The sequence below is a fragment of the Marmota marmota genome, unplaced genomic scaffold, assembly GCF_001458135.2.
Source record: "Marmota marmota marmota unplaced genomic scaffold, marMar, whole genome shotgun sequence".
In the NCBI taxonomy this organism is placed as follows: domain Eukaryota; kingdom Metazoa; phylum Chordata; class Mammalia; order Rodentia; family Sciuridae; genus Marmota; species Marmota marmota.
The window spans coordinates 30,056,859-30,077,968 of record NW_026000082.1 but is presented as its reverse complement, the minus strand read 5'-3'; positions in this window follow the sequence as shown (position 1 = coordinate 30,077,968).

The window sequence follows — 21,110 nt, the reverse complement described above, 5'->3', positions numbered from 1 at the left end:
TTCTTGTAACATGTTAGGAGGTGAGATGGAGAGAGGGGGCGGAACTCTTTTATCTCAGGGAGGGCTTACCAGAATAGCACTTGACCACTGAGCTACATCCCCAATCCTATTTTGTATTTTTTATTTAGAGACAAGGGTCTGACTGAGTTGCTTAGTGCCTGGCTTTGCTGAGGCTGGCTTTGAACTCGAGATCCTCCTGAGCCACTGGTATTATAGATGGTCACCACCATACCTGGCAGGGGATTGAACTCTTACAGCTCCAGTACCCCCCATGAGGGTGGAGCCATCACAGCCTAATCATCTGTCAAATTTCCCATCTATTAATACTCTTGCGATGGCAATTAAATTACAACAAGTTTTAGAGAGGGCTTTCAAATCATAGCATCCCAAGACCAAAAATCTTCGCTATGGTAACCTTCTGTTTTTTTTTTTTTTTTTAATGATATATTCCTGATCTTTAAAATCCCTTAATTAAAAACAAACAAACAAACAAACAAAAAAAACCAGACTCCAACCCTGCTGTCACTTCGATCTTGGACTTCCAGTTTCCAGAAGTGTGGAAAGCTAACTCAAGTCTTGTGCCCTTGGCTGGACCAATCACCATAACTGAGGACAGTGAAGTGCTGTGATTGGCCAAATTCCGTTCCAGGCGTACTCTTTAGCCAATCAGCACAGCCATGAAGATAGAGTCACACAGTCAGAACCAAGGGAGAGGTTCCACGAACTGTCTTCTCACAATCCATGTTGAAACCCAAGTATACAGTTGGCTGTGGTACATGTGGAATCTGCAAAACCTATCTGTTTTGAGAGTAATTTCATTTTGGTTCTTATGGGTCAAGCTGACTTTGGCGCCCTGTTGTGTTACATAGCTCTGTGTTTAAAGAGCAGACTCAAAATCATCTCTGGTGGCAGAATGATGGCAAAGACACTCTACTTGAGTTAGTTTAATTCTGACATTCCGTGTGGCTACCTGGAGATTTCCTCCCACATGTGACACTTTTTGGAACTTGGGGAAAATGTACTCCTTTTCAGTCTCGCTTCACTGATGGGAAATGCTGCAGAATAAAGGTGTGTAAGAGTGAAAAGACTTCTTTTTGCAGATGAAACGTTGTCTCCACACGAAGCTGTGCATGCAGTAGAGATGGCATTTGCAAAGTTAACCTCAACGTTTGAAGTGCTGTGTGATCAGTAGAGAGATCCGTTCAGATTTTGCTCTCTGCTCTACGCGATAATTTTTCCCCCCACTGAGTTGCTTTTTTTCAAGTGTGATGTTTCAGGTGAGGTCAATCAGATACAGAAATATTTGGAAACAGCCAGAGTCAGCCCTGCTTGCTGTACAGGAAAATATCAAGCTTTAAGATTGCTCCTTTAAAGAAGGTTGACATACAGAAATCAGGAAGTTCAGTAACTGCGCAACTGCAAAGTGTAAGGAAATGAACATTTACCTAGGAAAAATAATCAAACCCCAAAGAAGAGAGTTGGAGAAACAACAGAAAATGCTAGTCTTGTGCTGCCAGAAGACATAAAAGGGAAAAATCTGAATGCCATAATCATCCTCATCAAGAATTGGATATTCTTCAAAGACAACCAAATAATGCCAATGTTCAGCCATTTTGTCTGTTTTTACAAAAAGGGAAAACCATTAGATGTTATTTTTTAATCCAAATACAATAGAAATAGTTGAGTTTGCTGGTGGATATATTTTAATGGAAAATTTTTGACTGCAAATGTTTCAATCAGTATCAGCCCCAAAGAAATGAAGTCATGCGCATCACTGCAAGTTCTTGCATTTATTATGAAAGAGGGTGGGAAATGTAACCCAGTTGGTAGAATGCGTGTTTAGCATGTATAAGGCCCCAGCACCATCCAAAATAATAATAATATCCGGATGTGGTGGCATATGCCTGTAATCCCAGTGACTTGGGAGGCTGAGGCAGTAGGATGACAAGTTGGAGGCCAATCTCAGCAATTTAGTGAAACCCTGTCTCAAAATAATAATAAAAATAAAAATAAGGGCTGGGATTGTGGCTCAGCGGTAGAGCACTCGCCTAGCACGGGCGGGACCTGGTTCGATCCTCAGCACCACATAAAAATAAAGGCATTGTGTTGTGTCCATCTACAACTAAAAAATAAATATTAAAAAAATAATTAAAAAATAAAAATAAAAAAGGACTGGGATGTGGCTCAGGGTATAGCACCTTGGGTTTAATCACCAGTACCAAAAAAAAAAAAAAAAAAAGATAATAGTATGAAGGAGGATTTTTGTGAGTCCCTTACAGACTCACCCCTGTGTTTAAGACTTTTCCTAACTATTTGTATATCTGTTGATTCACGAGAAAGAAACTTTTCTAAATTAAAATTAATAAAATGTATTTTTATCAACTGAATAAAGATAGATTTATAAATCTGGCTACACTTTTATTAAATATGAACATAGGAAGATGAATTTTGATGAAGTCATGAGAAATTTTTAGAAGTCACAAAAATAGTAACTGTAAAGTGATTCTGTCTCTCTAGGACGGACAAATGTGTAGGTCTACATTTCCACCCTTCTTTTAAAACTGTACGAATGTAATTAAAAATCATTAGCCCATTATTTTTTCCTTTTTGTCTTATAAGATTTAAAAATCTTTAATTTTCTTATATTGTTACTGGCACATCTGTGTTTCTTTTATGGCTGTTATTATTATTCATATCATCTTTGTGATTATTTCTGAAAATAACTGTTTCATCTGGGAGAGGGAGCGTTCATAAAAAAAAAAAAAGTTCTGTTCTGCGTTTGGTATGTTCTGGAAGATCCACTGAAAAGTGTACAACCCTCAGTGGTATTTCTACCCAAAATGTATAATCTGATTCTAATCATAAGGAAATATCAGACAAACCCAAAGTGAATGACATTTTACAAAATAACTGGCTCATGGAATCTTCAAAAATGTCAAGGTGAAGAGAGATAGAGAAAGGCTCCGGAATTGTTTCAGATTACAGGACACTAAAGAGAGATCACAATTAAATGCAATGTGCTGTCTTTGTTTAGATTCTGGACTGAGAAAAGTAGTTATAGAGGACATTATTGAAACAATTGACAATATTCAAACAAGGACTGTGGATTAGACAACAGAATTGTGCAATATTAATTTCCTGTTTTTTGTGATTGTATTTTTATTTAAGATAATACTGTTGTTCTGAGATGGGGTTGTGGATCAGTGGTAGAGCACTTGCCTAGCATGTGTGAGGCCCTGGGTTTGATCCTCAGCACCACATATAAATAAATAAAATAAATGTATTGTGTCTACCTACAACTTAAAAAAATAATAAATTTTTTAAAAAATTTTAAATTTTTTAAAAATTTATTGTTCTTAGGAAACACTCTGAAATATTTTGTGGAAAAGAGGCATGATGCTTTCATGTGAGTGATGTGTATATGTGTGTGTGTGTGTGTGTGTGAGAGAGAGAGAGAGAGAGAGAGAGAGAGAGAAACATATATCTAGGTAGAGCTGGAGAGAATAACAGAGTGAATGAGGTAAAATATCAACCATTGTGAATCTGGGTAAAAGATTTTTCAAGATTGCTTGTGCTATTCTTGCATCTTTTTTTAAAATTTGCAATTATTTCAAAATGAACATCACCCCCAAACAAAACAACAAACATAACAAAAACCCTGCAAAATCAAAAACACAAACGAGTTTACCTGGACTTAGTAGTACTGACACTGAGCCACTGTGTTTATTTTGGTTTTGAGGAACATAGACTTGCTAGAGTGGGTTAAGTAAAAAAAAAAAAAAATAGGGATAAGTAAATGTGAGCTTATTTGGTAAAAGGATCTTTGCAGATGTAATGAAGTTAAGGATCTTGAGATGAGATCAATCTGGATTATCCAGGTGGCCCTCAAATCCAATGCCAAGTGTCACTGAAAGTCAAAGGAGGAGGAAAAGGCCACATGAACATGGAGGCAATGATCAGGGTTATGTACCCATCAGCATCTGGATAGGGCAAAGGAAGGAGTCTCCCCTAGGACCCCAAGAAGGAGCAGGAGGACCCTGTGGATACCTTGAATTTAGACTTCTGATTTCCAGAGCTGTGAGAGAATAAATCCCTGTTATTTTAAGCCACCAAGATTGTGGCAATTCATTATGATAGCTGTCGGAAGCAAATATACCTGCCCAAAGGGGAATTGGCCTGGAACACTGTCGCCAAACCAAGGGAAAGGGCCTGCAGTTGGGCTGAACTCTGGGGTGGCTGGGATCAGACAGTGGACATTGCCCCTTTTGACATAGACTTCTATTTGCTTAGTTGGCTTCTTATGGGGCAATGACCTTAGATATCTCCCAAGGAAAGACCAGAGAAGGGTTGTGACTGACCTGGCTTAGATTATGTGATCCCTGGAGTCCCATGTAATATCCACATCCATTGATGAAGCATGTCACCCGGCAGTGGAGAAACCTGGGGACAGTTTTTTTCCACATTGCTGTAGCATGCAAAGAGGATGCTCAGATAGGAATGGATACCCCAGGGCTGGGGTCTGAAGGCAAGCCTGCCTTGAATGGTACAGCTCTCTTCTCCTCCCCCGGGGGGAGCCTCCAACATTTCTGCATTCCTGGCGATTTGTGCTGTCACTCTGGTTTAATGTCACTTTCCCTCCAATGTTGTGTAGGCCAAACTCAGGAACTTTGTTCTGGTGAATACACACCAATTATGATGCTTGCTCAGTGGCCCCCTTTCCTTTAGACCTGACGCCTTCTCTAACTTCATCCCTAAAGGTGGCCTTGGGACATCATAGATGCTGGTCTACTGGTTGCATTTGATTAGTCCAAGGGTGGTCACCTGACTCAGGCTGGGACAATAGGGACAGATGCCCTTAGGAGGCTGAATCTTTGAACTGCAGGTTGGGGAAGATGTTGGTGTCCATTTTTCTCACCGTCTGGAGGAAGAATATAGTTGCTATCTGAGGGAGGCAGCGGTGCTCTTGTCCCTGGTTTGATTCATGGCTGGGATATGAAAAGACAGACAGAGGAAGGCTGGAGCCCCATTATCCCCAATGACTGGAAGAGCTCCTGCTGAGACCTACCCCCTTTTAAAGGTTTTCACCACCTCCCCATAATGCCAGGCTGGGGACCAACCCTTTAGCACATATGCTGTTGGGGGACATTCAGATCCAAACTGTAGCACTGAGACCTCTGTGTTTTTTTTTTTTTTTAACAGATTGATTATTCAAGCATGTTGTCAACCCTTGTTGGGTTCTATGAGTGAGTAACCCTCTTTTTCTGCTTGCTTGCCAGCCTTAGACAGATTACTACCTCTTGCAACCCAGAGTGTGCAAAAAGGATGGCCCATGATTTCATATGAACAGAATAGAGCCAAGCATGATAGGCTTATGGCGGGTCAAGTGGGCTCCATCTTATTTTATATATGGGGAAACTGAGGTCTAGAGAGAGGAGTGAACCAACCAAGCCAATTCCTGTGAGCGGTGGAGCTAGCCGAGGCCCTCAGTTGTCGGGCACTTGGAGTCATTTCTTTAAGGACCTTTCCCGAACTCTGGCAATCTGCTTTGCATATGACTAAGGGCAACTGGCCTTATTCCTCTCTGCCTCAATTTCCCTGTTCCTGTGGGCATTCCATTCCTGGCAGAAGGGAGGGGAACCAGATGTTATGAATGGGCTGTTTTGAGTTCTCAGGGCCTACAAAAGGTTATTATTATTTAATTACAGCAAATGGTAATTAAAAGGGAAAGTAATTGTCTGCTCTTTCATTATGGCCCATCTGCCCTTTTCCTCTGGCAGCCTCCAGGCCAGTCATAAAAGAGAGCTGGGTACAGATCTATGGTGAGGGCCACTCCAGGAGGACATCACCTTCCCCAGCTAGGAAGGGAGGGCTGTAAATAGTTACTGTCATCAGCCTTGCTTTCTAGAGGTGACCTGCGGCTGATGCAGCCCTTCTGTACCCAAGAACTCCTCCGATCCCACAGGACAAGGGAGTTAACTACCACTTGCTGAGCATGGCCATGCCTTCGACACTGCACCCTGCCTACTTGGGGCCAGGTCCTGTGGGAAGGGGTATATATCCCCCAAAGATAAACTTAAAATAACCCTTTTTACTCTAAACTTTTTAAATTTGGATTCATCAGGGCTCAGTGTTGCGGAAAGGCATATGTGTCCAAAAAATGTACATAAGCCCAAGGTACTTTGGAAGGATAGTCTAACAGGACAATGGAAAGGTCCTGACCCAGTGATGGTCTGGAGTCTGGGTTCTGTTTGTGTGTTTCCACAGGGAGAACAGCAGCCGATTTGGATTCCAGAGAGACTAACCAAAGTGAACTCTTCAGGAATCCCCGCGAGAGCTCAACCAGAACTCAACGGGAACTCCGCGAGAACTCAAAAGTCATCATCTTAATGGCTCCCTGGCGTCACCTCTCAACCACTACTTCTGGCAAAAATGCCATGCATCATCCCGACTCGGCTGTGGCCCTCAACAGTCCTGCCCAAGAGAAGCCCGGATAGGTGTCCAGCTTAAAGCAAATACTTGGCCAGTGGTGGTGTGTACAATTTCTAATCCCAGGGCACTGCCCTGTGAAGTGAAGATTACCATCCGCTTTTTTAAAGAACACTGAGAGCCTTTCAGGTGCTAAATGGACTAGGAACCAAGATTTGGACCCTTAGTGTCTGACCTCAAAGCTCATACTTGCCCCTGGTACTCTTGGCCTGTTTCTCAGGTGAAGAAATGGACGCCCAGAGTAGTCAGACAGTTTGCCCCAGCTCACAGGGGATTGAACAGAGTCTTAAGACTTGGAGTCACATGCTGGGTGCTGCTTGGTTGAGGTTCTGACCTGCTGCTGGTTCTTCTCTGTACCCCTGCCAGCTCCCTCCATCCCATGCCCCCCAGCTCACTATTGATGGCACCGATATGAAAGATGACTAAGACACAGTCTTTACCCTCCAGCTAAGAAAACGCTAAGCCGAACTGCAGACCTGGGAGCTGCTGAATGAGGCTGGCTTATGAACTGTCACTGCCCGTGACAGACATTGCTAATCAGTCATAGCATTCTTTGTGTTTAGAGCCCAGATTCCTAGGCCTTTGAGATTTAGATAACAGTTGACTGGAATTTCCTATTTCATATCTTGGGAAAATCCGATGATGTCCCCAAGACTTCTTCAAATTCCAGTAACTCACAAAGTCCTGGTCACTTCCATCTCTAATTTTCTGCTCCCAATGCACCCATACTCTTGTCTCCCCTGTTTGTCTTTCCTCTCTGCTCAGTGCCAATCCAGGTGACCTGGTGCCAACCTAATATTCAGAGTACAGCTCATGTTACGTGGCTCAAGGAGACAGAGCGAGGGTTGCATGGTAGCAAAGATAAGGGCAGAAAGAGCAAGAGCGGATATCCCGGTCCTTACAAGTCCCCCAGCCCTGGCCCCTGGCCACCTCTCTTCTCAGGTTCTTCTCTTTCATTGATCACTCCACACTTCAAGACAATAGTCACACATTTCAGCTTCTTCATTTTCTGAGCCCCTCTGCCTTCAAAAATTTGATCCCCATCACTTTTTTTAATTACACGAACGAACAAATATGCACTGAATTTATAAACTGCTGTCAAGTTAAAGTATTAGAAATCTGAATATAGAATTATAGCTGGGATAGGTGTGCAAAAAGGGGAGAGGATAACCAATCTGTGAGAGCATCCTGAAGGTGGCAGAAAGATGTAGCTAGCGGCCAGACCAAGGCAGGTGATTATGAGTTCCTTAGGTGAGATTGTGGTGTGGTTAAACAGAAAGGGCCTTGCCCAAGAGAACTGCCATGCAAAGGCCCTGTGGCAACGTGCTTTCTACTAACTCACAGGAAACCTATGTGGCTGCAGACAGAGGCCAAAGAGAAAAACAACCCTAGTTGAGGATGAAGAGTTTGGCAGGGGCCAGACTGTGTAGAGACCTGGAGGCCACAATCCCCAACATTCTATCATTAGAACAAAGTAGACCTCCATCCCCTGCTCACTTCATGGACAACTGTGGTTTATCCAAAGCTCCATGGATATCTCTGCTTAACAGAAGCCAAGTATTCAGCGTCTCCCTAGAGAAAGGGGTAGAAGTTCTTCCTTTCCAGTTCCATTCTCCCAAAAAATAGAAAGGAGAGGACAGAGAGAATTGATCTTTCACCAATAGGAATTAGGTCAACAATCTAAGAAGCAAAGCAGCCAGTTGGGAACTGAAATGCCATTTCCCTGCACATCATAGCTTGGGAGGTGTGCATGAAGAGCCGGAGGAGCTCCTGTCAGGCTGCTGTCTGGCTGGTGTCCTCTGGGAACATTTGCCAGATGAGGAGCATGTGGATCCACCATGAGGTGGCTCCGGGCCTCTGGAGGACAGAGGGCCACATTGCTGCAGCCTGACCCGCACGTTCTCTTTGAATAGCTACCCTGTGAAGTAGGTATTCAAAAGAAGTTCTGACCAGGAGTTGGAGGACCCCGGCTAGAGGCTGGCCCCGAGGTTTAGCCAGCCACTTCCTACCTATGGGCCTCAGTTTCCCCAGCCTCCTTCTCAGGACTGCTGTGGGGGTCAAGTAGAAGGTGCCTGTGTTGGTGGTTGAGTTTGTTTTGACCTTTGATAGGGCTACACCCCACTTTGAGGGATGAAGCAGTGGCTAGCTTGACTGGTGGGTAGGGAGGAGGAGACCCTCTTGGCATCAAGGTCCCACTGCAAACATGCTCAGGGGATAAGAAAATGAAGCCAGGCTCATGCTGAGCAGAATGGTAGCTGCAGAACCCGGGAGTCCTCTGGACACCTCCTGATTTCTCACTCCCCACAACTATCAGTCACCAAGTCCTGGGAGCACTGAGTCCTTAAAGTGCCCCATACTTATCATCTGTCCACTTCTCTGGGTCCTTGCCAGTGTTAACGAGGTCTAAATCATCACCATCTTTTCCACGGAAGATTTTGAAAGTCTCCCAGCTGGCTCCCTGGCTGTGCCCCTTTCTAATCCACCCCCACCCCAATGGCCACATAGGCCTTTTGGAATGAACTTGGGCCACGGGTTACTTCTTTATTTAACTGCTACCTCTCCATGACTCCCTACTTCTCTTAAACTAAAATCCTATACCCTCACCGACTCGAGCCCACCTGGGGCATCCATCCCAGAGTGTCATTTCACAGTCCCCCTCATTCCATTGCAGCTCCACTGTCCTTCCTGTCCCCTTAATGTGGCAAGCCCTCCTTGTCTCTGAGCCTTCACTTGCTTGTAAATACTGTGGAATAAGTGGGAAAAACACCCAGAAAATATGAGACATGGTTCCTTCCTCAAAGAATTTACTCTGATGCAAGAGAAAAATACTACATGCTCTACAGTAAGGAAAACAGTTAAAGGCCAGACTGTAAAAGTAAAGCAATGAGAAGGAGCGCAACCACAGAGGGCTTCCAAGAGGACCATGAGGAATGTTTGCAGAAGTGAAAAAAAATGAGCTGGGTTTGCTGTCTGTCCCCTCATTTGTTGATCCATTTAGCAAATATTTATTCTGATGCACCATGATAAGTGCTTTGTCAGAAGTGTGGCCAGAAGACCACGGGGATCAGGGGAACCAGGGGAAAGCATCTCTTTCCATACAGAGGATCTAGAATGGCTTCACAGAAGAGGTGATATTTGAGTTGAGCCTCGATGAGTAGGTGTTCATCAGAGAGAAGAGATGGGAGAAAAGGACTGAGGCTGCCAGGCAGACGGATGGGCACAAGAAGAGACTGGCACATGAAAGTTCACAGTGTGTTCAGGGATAAGAAGCATGAAGCTCGGCTGGATTGGGAGGAGAGGAGTGTGAATACCAGTGGCAAAGAGCTGCGAGTCTCCGTGACTTCCTGCACCTCACACCACACTGTCTCCATTCAGACCGGGTTAACAGCATCACGGAAAGTCCTAGAAGGCTTTTAAAGAGGATGTCTAAACTAAGACCTGAAAGACGAGCTGAAGGTAGCCAGGAAAGGTGGGAGGAAACAACAAGGAAGGATGTTCCAGGAAGAAGGAACAGCATGTGCAAAGGTCACACAGAAGGGAGATGGCAAGGTCTGAGAGGCAGCTCACTTGGGATGATGGGAGCATGGCTTTCCAGGTGGTAAGAGAGGAGGTGGTGAGGCTGAGATAGGCCAGGTCATGTTATCTGCCCCCCACACGTCCCTTCCAAAGCCTAGCTCAGCAGCCAAGGTTTTAGGATTCTATCTCTCTGCCTCTCTTTCGTCCTGCACCCCTCTGCCTCTGTGCGTGCGGTTTTAAGTGCTGCTGCTGATGATCATGATATAATAGCTTTGAGGACCCTCAGAATCTTAGGTACTATGATGAGCATTATTTCATTGACACTCTCAGCTAGTACATTTTAAAGGATTATTTTCTTGCCAGGTGTGGTGGCACACACCTGTAATTCCAGCGGCTTGGGAGGCTGAGGCAGGAGGATCACAAGTTCAAAGGCAGCCCCAGCAATTTCATGAAGCTCAAAAGCAACTTAGAGAGACCCTGTCTCTAAAAACAAACAAACAAACAAACAAACAAACAAATAAAGGCTGGGGATGTGGATCCATGGTTAAGCGCCCCTGGGTTCTATCCCCAGCACCCCCACCAAATTATTTTCTTTTTTAGACTTTATTTTTTAAGGTAAATTTTTAGCATACTTTTAGATTTACAGAAAAATTGAGAAAGCATTCTAGAGAATTCCTGGGAATCCATTCTCACCAGTTTTCCCTATTAGCAACATTTTATGTTACTGTTTAATTTGTTATAATTATTGATGGATACTTTTACTGATATATTATGGTTAACTAAAGCCTGTAGTTTATTTAGACTTCCTGAGTTTTCCCTTAATGCCATTTTCCCCCGTTCCTGTTTCTCTTTTAACACACCCCATTACATATACCTGTCATGCGTCTTCCGGTTCCTTGGGGCTGCTCCAGTTTCTCAGACTCTCCTTGTTTTTGATGATCTGGAGAGTTTTGAGGAGTAACCAGACAGGTGTTTTGTTGGATACTNCGCCTGCGCCTCGGGCCCGGTCCGGGGTGACGGCGGCGGCGGCGGCGCTCGGGGTAGGAAGTGTCTCCGGCGGCGTGTCTGGGGTTGGTCTCCGAGTGTGTGCGTGTGTGTGTGTGTGCGTGTGTGTATGTGTGCGTGCGTGTGTGTGTGTGTGTGTGTTTTTTTCTTAAGCCGGGCTATTCAAACCTGCTGCAATTCTCCGGTAAACAATGATTCATGGGGCTTAATGCAAATAAACGGATTGCAAACGGCGCGGTTCGCGCACTTTGCAGCCGGCCCGGTGGAGCGGCCAGTGCCGGATTTCTCCCTTTTTTTGCAGATCTGCAGAATATGGCGTCCCTGTCCTGTTTTAAAAATAAGCCAGGCTGCCATTTTTGTTTTTCTTTTGTCTGAAAATTTTAATAAAACTGTCTGAGAATGTGGGAGAGGCGGCTGGAAGCAGAGGGGGCACCCGAAGGGTTGGCTTTTTTCCTTTTCTTTGGCGAGAGCCGCGAGCCTTTCGGGGAGGTGAGACACAATGCAATTGCACTTTAAAGAAAAAAAAATTAGGGAAGCTGCCGGGCGATTTCGGGGGGAGGGCTGGGAATTTTAAAGTTAACTCCGAAAGTTTTCTTTTCTTTTTTAAGCTTTTTCTTTCTTTCTTTCTTTCTTTCTTTCTTTATTTTGTGGGGGAAGTCAGTGAGATGCCGAGAAAGGATCCCGGGCCCATTTCTCCCCCCAGCTAGCCGCCTTTACAGGGTTTTTCAGAAAAGTTAACTGCCGGTTTCCTCATAGCTGCGGCCGGGGGGGGGGGGGGACGTGGAGGGTTGGGGCTAGGAGTTTGGGGACTCCCTGGGAATGACTTCTGAAGGGGCTCTATAAAAATGGCATTGTAAGGAACTATGTCCTCAGATCTGGGGGAGAGGTCTGGCACTAGGGGCTCTGAGTGGGCCCGAGGTTTCCAGCTAAGACCCCTGGCATGAGGCGGTAATCCTGCTCTCTCCCCACCACCCTGCCCTCAGTGTGGAACCTTTAGGAGCTGTGTGTGGGGTGGGTCTTTCTCCTTCATGGGTGGCCAGGGCCCCTTGGTAGGCGGGAATGGTGCTCTGGGCGGTGTGGTTCCTCCCACCCCCACTTGGGGCAAGTGTGCTTAGCTGATTGCAGTGGGAGAGCCCCATCCCCAACTTGGTGGTCCTCCTGGCCCCCAGAGATGGTGGGGAATGCCCTTGATGGTGGGCTTTTGGCTGGGTGAAGGCCTGCATCCCCGGGGATCCTGTGGGGTGATGAACTATGCCTGGTTTGCTAGTCCCCTGTGGTGTGGGCCTGTCTCCTGTGTATACTCTTACCCCTTTCTGCCACTTATGTGGGACACACTGGAGACCTCTGAATTGGAGGCAGTTTAGACTTCAGTTAGTTCCTGAAGTATCTGGCTGGACGGGTCAGGACTTGCCTGCTCTGCCGGCTGCAGAGGGGGCTTGAAGACCAGGCCCATAGAGTCTGGGGTAATTGGTGCTGTCCACGGGGCTACGCAGAGTTGGACCTGACCTTTTCCCCATTGGGAAAGTCTGACCTGGGAGGACCCTGTACTCTGCTCTGAGCCTGTCTAATCCCTGCCTCCAACCCCCATTTCCTGGAGGAGAGACCTTTATGTCTCACCCTTGGTCTATGTCCTGGATCTCCTGGACCATGTGAGCTCCCTAAGGGCAGAATCTGTGGTTGAAGGCTGGAGTTTAGAGCTTCAGAGCTGCAGAGCAAGGCATGCCTGGGTCAGAGGGTACCAAGCCGGGCATTTTTTAGAGGGAGAAACAGGTCCAGAGAGGGAAAATGACTTGCCCAAAGTCACACAGCCAGGTAGAAGGAGAGCTGAGCCCAGGACCCACGTGTCCAGGTTCCCACTGTTGGGCTGTTTCTGCTGTTGTCCATTGAGGGCTCTGGTGCCTAGAAGGTTCGTTTTGGATAGAACTAGATTGGAGTGGGGCAGTATAACCTCCCACTGACCCCTGCCATCTTAATCCTTCTTTAGAAATCAAACTTTACAGTTACAGTGTGGCACCCAGCTTTTGCCACCTCCTGGAAACTCAGTTGGGGTGAGATGTTCAGATGGGGTCATTGACTCCATACTAGAATTTCAGAAACTGAGACTTGGAGAGGTTGGACAGTGGCAGGGGGGAGCTTTTCAGGCAGACTTTGGTGCTTGTGGGCAGGACTCTTCCCCAACCTTCTAGTTTGGTCTCTGAAATTCTGCTGACCCCAGTGACTATGTAAAACTCCAGAAACTGACCCCCTCCTCCACTGCATGCCAGAGATGGAAAGGCCCTGGGGAGGTCTTTTGGGCTCAGAGAAGGGTAGCCACTGCTAAAAGTCACTCAGTGGTTCTTATCCCAGCTAGGACCACGGCCTGCCTTGGCCACCTGTCACCTTTCCTCTGTGAGACACTAGGGACAATGAACCACTCTTCCCACCGCCAGCTCCACCTGGGCCCAGGGGAGCTGTGAAGCTGCTGGTGGGCATCATGGCCAGCACTTAGTGGTGACCTGTGTTTGTCCTAGGTGCTGGGGAGTAGGCCACCTGTAGTCTTGGTGAATGGAAGCAAGCTGGTCCTAGATGGAAAGTGGAAGTGGTGTGTGAGTGAGGGACGTACTGGGTCTGAAGCTAGTCTGGCCCCAGCCCTTCCCTGGGTGGGCACTTTTTTGCCCTACCTCTCTCCATTCATCTGTTTTTCTGCCATTGGTTAGTTTATTCATTCATTCGTTATTAGAGTGTTCGTTCACCTTTTCAATGTCCATTCATTAGTTTTTTGGTTAGTCAACTCAGTGGTCCTTCCATCTAACCATCTGTCCATCCATCCAATCCCTGGCTCACCCAGCCCGGTTGGACAGGTGGAGGTACAAGTTTGGTCCTCCAGGGTTCTAAAGCCAACAGGGAAGAAGAGGTGAGGCTGCAGGTGCGTGAGGTACCACCCAGGGCAGCATTCCCGGGGTGCCTACATGGGTCCCCAGGGAAAGCCTCTCGGAGAGCAGGAGCCTGGAAAACACCAGAGGAGTTCCATAGATGGTCACAGTGGTGGAACTGGGTTCTGGATTAAGAACCATTTGTGTCACATGGCTTGTGGGGCTTTGAGCACATTGTTTCCTTCTCTGGCCTTGGTTTCTTCATCTCTAAAATGGTACTGTCTGTGAGTTTCTCCTGAGTTGGTGGCAGTGATAGCAACATAGCATCTGCAGTGTCTCCCATCGATGGCCAGACATGTCCTAGGAGCTCAGTGACAGTGACCATCAAGGCCCTGCCTTTCCTCTGTGAACTAAGATGATGGTTTCAGAATGAGCCAAATGATCTGGAGAACCTGAAGGCCCTGCTCTGCCTTGTCGTTCCCTTTTGAAACTCTTCTGTGATTTCCTGGACATTTAGAAGGGGGGAAAAGAAAAAAAAAAACAAAAACAGTTTTTTCTGGACCAACAAAGCACTTCATGGTCCAGGCCTTGCCTGCGTCTCAGCCTGGGCTCCTCTGCCCTGCTCCCCTGTCTCACCACCCCTAGCCACCCTGCCTTCTTTCTGTACCTCAAATTTACAAAGCCTGTTGGTGGGGCCTTTGCACATCCCCTTGCCAGGAATGCTTTTCCCTTTTGCATGACTGGCACCAACTGAATGTCACCTCCTCAAAGGGGCTTTCCTGACCATTTGCTCTAAAATAGCTTCCCACTGTCACTCTTTGTCACATGAGCCTCTTTTTATTTTCTTTTGCAGCTTTCAGATCTGAAACCTTTCCCCGCTTTCTTTCTTTCTCTCTCCCTGCCTCCCTCCCTCCCTCTCTCCCTCTCTCCCTCTTTCCCTCTCTCTTTATTTGCACTTGCTCTCTACCACTAGAACACACTCAGGCTCCCTGCAAGCTTCTAGCATGGTGTGGCTGAGGTGGGGCAAGGCTGCAGAGTCCAGGTGTGGCAGCAGCCCCAGCGGCCTGGGAGATGAAATTACAATGAGGTCTGTCTTTTCCTTCCCCTGGGAGGCTCTGGGTTGTTGTTAGGAAATAATGAGATGATTCAATCGCAGAATCTAAGACTCCTAGACTCTCCCAATCTCAGAATCTGAGCAGTTTCCAGCTGAGAACCTTTGACACTTGGATTTTTTGCATGCTCTGATCTTGGATTTAGAATCTTACAAAGTGAACTCTCACCACCTTATTTATTATTTAGTGACAGAGCTCAATTTGTGCCACACCATGTACAACAAAGCTTTATAAATATGAACTTACTTAATCTTCATTGATATTACCCCCATTTTGTAGATGAGGAAACTGAGGTACAGACAGATGAAGTAACCAGTTGTCATGGTATTGCGGGGGCTGGAACCCAGCACGGTGGGACTTCTTAGGGTCCCCCAGCTATCCAGGGGAAGCCCAGCCTCACCTGACCCCTGCACAGAGTAGGAATCCCCTTCTCACATCTTGACAAAAGGGCCTCTGATCTCTGCCAGAAACCCCCCTCCAGCGAGCTCCCTCCTCACCAGGCCTGCAGCTGCCTGTGGTCAGACAGTTCTCATTTGCTAGGAAGATTTTCTTTTTTTAAAGTGTAAAGGGCTGCCCCTCTCCAATGACTGACACCTGCGAGGTGATGTTAGCGTTACAGTTTCCCAGTGCTTTTGACCTTGTGGTTTCATGGCCTCTTTCTCTCGGGCTTGTGAGCTCCCTGGGTCAGGTAGCCTTGTTGAACATGTGGAGGATTGAATGAATGAATGGGTGCACAGAGGTGACATTAGCATCTGGTATTTCCTGAGCTTCTTTCGCTATAGCACTGGCTGACACTTTTCCCGAGTTTTTGGACAGGCTCCATGTAGATAGGGGAAAGGAGGCACTTTCCAGTAAAGTGAATACCTGATGATACCATCTTGGGGAATCATGGGCAATCCCAGGTCTAGCACTGTTGGGAAGGCGGAGCTCACAGATGATCCAACCAAACCTCATTTTACCACTGGGGAATCATAAGTGGGAAGAGGAGCAGGCCTTGTCTAAGGCCAGGAGTGCCTCCTGGGGCTCTGCCTGGGGGGCCTTCTGCTCCCCAGGTACCCACTCCTGGCTGCCACAGCCTCTGCCTGGGAGTTCAAGGGCAGGAGAAAGCCCTCAGTGGGGCAGCTGCTCCTCTTCTGGCACTAAATTCCTCACCTCTGCCTTGGGGGCGATATTCCTGGGTGCACAGGGCTGCATCTGTCACTTGAGTGACAGGAATGGGTTGAGGGATAGGATGGTGGGGATGGCTCTTGAACTCAGGGTCAGAGCTGGGTTTTAGAGACTAGGTAGGATTTGGGGAGGTGGCTGGTTAGTGTCTTTGGTGGAAAAAAGTGTGACAGGTGAGGGATTGGCTCTGGGGCCTAAGAAGTCCTATCTTATCTCTGCCCCATCTGTGGCCACCAGGATGTCCTTGGGGCCTCCCCACCATTTAGGTCCTTTTCTGAATGTTGCGAAAGGGCTTCAGCCTCCTTGAGGGGATAGTCTAGCTAGCTAGTTCTAGGATTCCTGGCTAGAGTGGACACATCCCCTGACACATTCAAACATACACATTCCTACATATTCACACAATTAGCTATTCCACTACCACTCCTTACCCTAGCCCCTGCCTCATCTTTGCTAATTTGGGGTGCTCCCCTGCCATTTCAGAAACAGTACCTTGGCGCATGCACCATATAGGGACATGTACATACACCCTGCCACCCGAAGGGTTGCACATCTGTGTACACTGTGCACACCCTTCCAGGAAACTGAATGCTGCCAGGGCCTGCTCAGCCGTATGTCCTCCAACACTTGTGGTCCTCAGCCTGTGCATTTACACAGAGCTCTCCTCACTCAGGCCTGCCTGTACACACGTGTTGTACACTTAGGCACATCTTGCACATGTGCTCATTTACACCAGAGAATGTAGCCCTGCATTCTGGGCCTTGCACTTATGCCTGTGCCCTATTCTTGCCTGGATCTGCTTGAAGGAGCAGGCAGCTCATTGCCATCCATCCAGCAGTATTTATTGAGCATTTACTGTATCCCAGGCCTGTGGCAGATGCTGGGGGTAGAGGGAAAGAAGAGTGACATGGTACCTGCCTGGACCCTCTCTCTCTTTCTTGGTTGCCTGGTGCTGTGTGGGGCCTACTCTGTCATCTGGTCCCCAGCCATCCTGAGCCTTGCTTGACTTGCCCCACAGGCTACCTGCCAGGCAGGGGGGTGAGGAGCACTGAGATACAGTATGGGGAGGGGCTTATGATCACCTGCCAGGGGTTCACTTCCCAGGAACCCTGGCACCTGTCTAAAAGGATCCTGGGGACAAGGCCCAGCTGCAGTCTTGTTTTGAATTGGTCACAGAGCTGGATGGCCTCCAGCTGTCAACAGAGCAGCCCTGGGGTTCCAGGTAGTGGAATCTGATTGGTCAACTCCTGCAGGTCTTCCTAGTGTAGGAAAAGCCTCCCTTAAGCCTTGGGGAACCTACCAAGGACAGTTAATACATCTCCTGAGTCCCTCCTGCACACCAGGTTCCATTCTATGGCTTTAACCTATTGAGGCGTGTAGTCCTCTCAGTAACCCTGTGGGGACACCACTGCCATCCCAGTTAACAGATGAGAACACTGAGACTCAGGGCCTTTGTAATGATCCCAAGGAGCCAAGCCCTGCTATCGGGTCCCAGAATCCATACTGTTAACCCCTGAGCTGCCACATTGCCCCTTTGGGCGTCCAGGGGCCCAGGGTACAACTTCGTTGGGCCCTTCAGCCCCTGGAAGAGGGAATGAGGAGAGGGACTTGGAGGGCTCTGCTCCCTTGACCCTCACCAGCACATGGCTTTGGGGAGGTTAGAACCACCCTAGGCCTCATTTTGGACCCCAAACAAGGAAGAGATTATCATGGAAGGCAAGAGGGAGGAGCCTTAGGTGGGGACTAGGGGTGAGAAAGGCCCAGGCAGCCTGGGTGTCCTGGGTACATGCTTTACATAAGTCCTTGCACCAATGAGGGTGTTCTGGGCCTCTTTCTGAATATGTGCTGTATCTCGAGATATTCACAGCATCTACCGCAAGAGGTCATCAGGAGCCCAGTGAGACATGCTCTGGAAGCATCTAAGGGCACCCAGCAGGGAAGAAGTGCTTAGTTTCTATCATCATCATCCTCGGCCTGTGGGCATGGGAGCGGGGTCCCCAGCGGGCCTGTGTTCATAGTTTGCAGAACATTCTCTCGGCCCTGAGAAGGTGTGGGCCTTGTCCCTAGGTGAGGGCACCAAGGCTCCCACAGAAGGTCCACTGCCTGGGACATCTGTGGGTGACTGGAGGTGGGGTCCCAGAGGGTGAAGGGATGGGGCAACACAGACCACAGCCCCTTCCCACTAGAATCAGCTCTGCATCGCCACGAAGACATCCCTGCCCAGCCTGGGCACTGAGGAGACCCAGCTGAACTGGATCCAGCACCCTCAGGAGCCCTGTTCCTCACAGGGGGTTCCGGGGAGCGAGTTTCCGAGGCTGGCCTGGCCAGGGTCTTGGGGGTGGGGTGGGGTGCAGCAGAGGGGCTCTAGGCTGCAGGGAGTGGAGGTGGGTGGAGGGCAGGGGGTCCATGGGAGGTAGATTTGGAGCTGTAAGGGTCTCCAGGAGCTGGGACAGTGGGACACCACATCTTCTCCTTCCTAGATGGCCTCCTGATCATCCCTTCCAGGCCATCCTCTGGCCCTGTCAGGACCCGTCCCTGGAAACCCTTGACCACACCCTCCCCACTCAGTCTTCAGGGACCCATGGAAAGATCCCTGTTCTTGCTGATCCTCTTGGGTGCTCCGTGGGCACACTGTGGACTCCCATGGCCCTGTCCTTGGGTCACCACTGATGGGGAGACAGGAATATTTAGGGTGTGAGAAGGTTGAGCTAGAGAGAATGCAAGGGGCACAGGAATGTAAATCAGGGCCACCCAGTTCCTGTTGGGGGAAGGTCAGAAAGTGACCTCTAAGTTGAGGCCTGAAGGAAGACCCAGCCAAGCTGTGGGGCCCAGAGGAGGTATGGTGACTGCCACCTAGACCCAGGCCCAAGCCCCTCCTCAGAGCTCACAGCTGACGGGGGCCTGGACAGACATCCAGGCCATTCATAAGAATGGGTGACATCTGAGCTCAGAATTGGTGACAGGGGTCTAGGGGGATAGTTTGGCCCCAGGTCAGTGTAGGACAAGGCACGATGCACAAGAGCAGCTTGTTGGAGGACCTGCCAGTGGCATACTCGTGGGAGAATGTGGCCAGCAGGACCTTCTTGGCAAAATCCTTGAGTGTCTGGCTGCCCCTTTGGGAACCTGAGAGGGATTTTCAGTGGGAGAGCAAGTGACCTGGGCAGGCTAGGCTGTCCCTTGGCCTGTCCTTGTTTGAGCCTCTGGATGGGATGGGATGGGAGCCCCTTTCTGATGGCTCACCTGTTGGGGTTGAGGATAAGCCTGGGCTTACTGTGGGACTTGAAGCAAGTTGCTGCTCCTCTCCGAACCTCAATCTCCTGCGTCAGTTTGCAGGACTTGAGGCTGGAGTCCTTTCTGGGGCCATGGGCTCGCCCCAGAGTTTTTGTTTTGTTAAAGCTTGCTGAAGCTTTGCTTGTATTAAAAGTATTTCTTTAAAAAGTCACACAGTACTGGGTGTGGTGATGCATTCCTGTAATCCCAGCAACTCGGGAGGCTGAGGCAGGAGGATCCAAGTTTGAGACCATCCTCAACAAGTTAGCGAGACCATCTCAAAAACAACAACAACAACAAAAAAAACAAAACAAATACAAAACAAAAGAAAAAACCAACAAGGTCTAGGGAGGTAGCTCAATGGTAGAGTGCCCTTGAGCTCAGTTTCCAGTACTGGGGGGAAAAAAAGTCACATAGCCACCCTGTAGAAAAACCATAATATAGAGAAATGAAATAAATCAACCCTTACCCCCATCTCTGCCCCACTCCAGGCTTCGAAAACTACCACATTAGCATTTAAGTGTTTTATAACCTAATTCTTTCAGTTTTTATAAAGATGTCATTGCTTTATTTATACATATAAAAATTTTCAGTCTTCTCCATGAATACTTTTTTGTGTTTTTCTAAATAACTGCAGTATTTTCTAATTCTTCTTGTTAATGGATCCAGTGTCCGGGTGGAGATCCTGGGCTCAGAACCCAGTGGCCTGGATTCAAGTTCTACACTCAATGCCGGACCCTGGGCGAGTCACCTAATCTCTCTGTGCCTCAGTTCCTGATAGGTCTATGTGAATGTTGAAGGGGTCAGGAGGATGCCAGTAGCACTGGCTCTTGCTAATGAATGTTGACTACGATGCTGAGCCACATGATTAACAGACCCATCCCCCTATTGACTAAAAGTTTGGCTGTTCCAGATTTTTGCTGCTGTGAAACCACAGAAGCAAACAGCTTTGTCTTTCTTTGGGTTATTTTCTGAAGATGGATGCCCGAGAATGGGATCACTAGGCCAAGAAGTCTGAACCTTTTTAGAGTTCTTGACACGTGATGGCCAGATTGTTTTCAGAAATGATTATTCCAGTTTACACTCTCACGGATAATACATGGAAGTGCCGATTTCACCATACCCTCGCTGGAATTGGGTATTATCATTTTCTTGTTTCCTTTTGCTCTTTTGACAGGTGAAGCTCATTTAATTTTCACTGCCAGGGAAGCCGAAGCATCTGCTGTGTTTATGAGCTGTTAACCTCTGTTTCAGGTCTGCTAGGCTTTACCGAGACATGTAGCCCTTCCTCGGATCAATTAGGAAGAGATACTTAGATCCAGGAAATAGAGAACAGTGCCAGGCAGGGGATGGCATAATGGGTAGTGGGGACTCGGAGGTGGAGGGGCTTTCTTCTTGCCAGGCCCTGACCTTCCAGCTCCCTCCACCCAAGCATGCATGCCTTCAGACCCTTACCAGACACCACATGGCGTTTAAAAGGTCAACAACTCAGCCGGGCTGCTTCTCTGATGCACTTGAGTCCAGAAGCAGAGAAAACACACCGAGCGGAGTGACTGGGGATCCGGTGATGGAAGCGCAGGTTACAGGGAGCAGAGCCCAGGGTGGAGGTGGAGCAGCCCCTGCCGGCTTCCAGGAGGAAGTGGCCTGTGAACTGGGGCTCCCAGGAAAAGTTGGGATGAACCAGGGAAATGGGGAGGGCAGAAGGTAT